At 61.7% G+C, this 2,500-nt stretch overlaps 1 non-coding gene and 2 pseudogenes across 1 annotated transcript; all 3 read left to right on the forward strand.

Moving 5' to 3' along the window:
- On the forward strand, positions 1 to 713 carry LOC145916429 (small subunit ribosomal RNA; annotated as a pseudogene; the record flags this gene model as incomplete).
- Positions 714 to 973: 260 nt separating this feature from the next.
- Positions 974 to 1,127, forward strand: LOC145916428 (5.8S ribosomal RNA). The gene has a single exon (XR_014404656.1). It is a non-coding gene; the product is annotated as a 5.8S ribosomal RNA (ribosomal RNA).
- Positions 1,128 to 1,395: 268 nt separating this feature from the next.
- The window catches only part of LOC145916432 (large subunit ribosomal RNA), a 2,114-nt pseudogene continuing 1,009 nt past the window's right edge, over positions 1,396 to 2,500 (forward strand).

Raw genomic sequence — 2,500 nt, forward strand, 5'->3', positions numbered from 1 at the left:
AAGTCTTTGGGTTCCGGGGGAAGTATGGTTGCAAAGCTGAAACTTAAAGGAATTGACGGAAGGGCACCACCAGGCGTGGAGCCTGCGGCTTAATTTGACTCAACACGGGGAATCTCACCCGGCCCGGACACAGTGAGGATTGACAGATTGAGAGCTCTTTCTTGATTCTGTGGGTGGTGGTGCATGGCCGTTCTTAGTTGGTGGAGCGATTTGTCTGGTTAATTCCGATAACGAACGAGACTCTGGCTTGCTAACTAGTTACGCGACCCTATCGGTCGGCGTTGAACTTCTTAGAGGGACTAGTGGCGCTTAGCCACACGAGATTGAGCAATAACAGGTCTGTGATGCCCTTAGATGTTCGGGGCCGCACGCGCGCTACACTGACCGGATCAGCGTGTCGCCGCCTAGGCCGGAAGGTCCGGGTAACCCGCTGAACCCCGGTCGTGCTAGGGATAGGGAATTGCAATTGTTTCCCTTGAACGAGGAATGCCCAGTAAGCGCGAGTCATCAGCTCGCGTTGATTACGTCCCTGCCCTTTGTACACACCGCCCGTCGCTACTACCGATTGAATGGTTTAGTGAGGTCCTCCGATTGGACCTGGCGCGTTCGGCAACGGCCGCGCCGGCGTCCGAGAAGACGATCTAACTTGATCATTTAGAGGAAGTAAAAGTCGTAACAAGGTTTCCGTAGGTGAACCTGCGGAAGGATCATTACCGGCCGATCGCCGATCGAGTGGTCGTGCGTTCGACAGGTGGAGAAGGCTCCGTATCTTGGCGGCCGCGCACGCCCTTCGTCGCTGTTGAGGCGCACGCGATTGCACTTCGGTCACCCTGTTTCGTTCTGCGCCGAGTGCCGTGGCCATGTGCCAGGCTGGCTTCATGCGTCGCCTACGGCTGGCGACCGCTCGGCCACCGCTTTTTTCGACTGTGCAATCCGGCTGGGTCGCGCTTGTCCAACTGACGAAGTCACGGAGGGCTCTTGGCGGTGGATCACTCGGCTCGCGAGTCGATGAAGGACGCAGCTAGCTGCGTGAATTAATGTGAATTGCAGGACACATTGAGCATCGACGTTCTGAACGCAAATTGCGGCACCGGGTCAATCCCGGCGCCACGCCCGCCTCAGGGTCGCGTTGTAACGTTCCCGCGCGGCGACGCGTCGGGCCGGTGCGGTGTCAGGCCGTTGCCACGGTCGTCCCGCCCAGGACAGCACGAACGCAGTGTCAGCGCGCGAAACCGAACGCGGCGTGCGTCTCGTTACGAGTCGGCCTCGAAGAGGATCCCGGCCCGGAGCAGCACGGCTCGCGTTCGGGCGCGGCGCTCGCACGAGCTTCGGTGGCGCGCGCGTGTCTCTCGCAAACGAGGCACTGGATTATCGGCCTGAGGTCGGACGAGGCTACCCGCTGAATTTAAGCATATTACTAAGCGGAGGAAAAGAAACTAACGAGGATTCCCCCAGTAACGGCGAGTGAAGTGGGAAGTGCCCATCGCCGAATCCGCGCGCCTCTGCGGCGCGTGGAATTGTGGCGTAAGGAATTCGCTGCGCGTACGTCGTTCGCCGCCCGCGTCCTTCTGATCGAGGCCTCGTCCCGGTGCGGGTGTCAGGCCCATGGTGGCGGCGAGGGCGCGCGCTCTGCGTCTTCCCAGAGTCGGGTTGTTTGGGAATGCAGCCCAAAGCGGGTGGTAAACTCCATCTAAGGCTAAATACTGTCGCGAGACCGATAGCGAACAAGTACCGTGAGGGAAAGTTGAAAAGCACTTTGAAGAGAGAGTTAAAGAGTACGTGAAACCGTCGAGAGGCAAACGGGAGGGCCTGTCGAGTCGCGCGACGCTTTCAGCTGAAGCCGAGCGGAGCGTGTGGGCGTGCGGAGCCTTGCGGCCCGTCGTTCGCGCTGTCCTCCGAGCAGCTCCAGCGCACTAGCGCCGTGCGAAGGCCGCGACCGTCTGGGAGGCGGCGAGAAGGCCGCGCGCAAGGTAGCCCGCCCCCGGGTGGGTGTTATAGGCGCGCGGACACGTCGGCCCGTCGCCCGGGCGAGGAGGGATCGCCGCGTCTGCCCTTCGTGGGCCGGGCGTCCCGTCCGAGCCGGTGCGTCGCCGGTTGGGGACTGTGCTCAGTGCCCAGTTGCGGCGTGTCGGTTGCGGGTGGGCAGCGCCGCGCGAGACGCACGGGGTCCGCGGCTAACGTCAGCCACCTTCCCGACCCGTCTTGAAACACGGACCAAGGAGTCTAACGTGCGCGCGAGCCACGGGGCAGTGCGAAACCCATGGGCGCAGTGAAAGTGAATGTCGGCGCGGTCCGGCGGAGGTGAGATGCCGTCTCTCTGGACGGCCGCATCACCGGCCGATCTCGTCCGCTCTGCCGGAGAGGTCGAGCGAGAGCGTGCGCGTTGGGACCCGAAAGATGGTGAACTATGCCTGAGGAGGTTGAAGCCAGAGGAAACTCTGGTGGAGGACCGTAGCGATTCTGACGTGCAAATCGATCGTCAAATTTGGGTATAGGGGCG

Source organism: Ascidia mentula (assembly GCF_947561715.1).
Source record: "Ascidia mentula chromosome 2 unlocalized genomic scaffold, kaAscMent1.1 SUPER_2_unloc_52, whole genome shotgun sequence".
NCBI classification, from domain to species: Eukaryota; Metazoa; Chordata; class Ascidiacea; order Phlebobranchia; family Ascidiidae; genus Ascidia; species Ascidia mentula.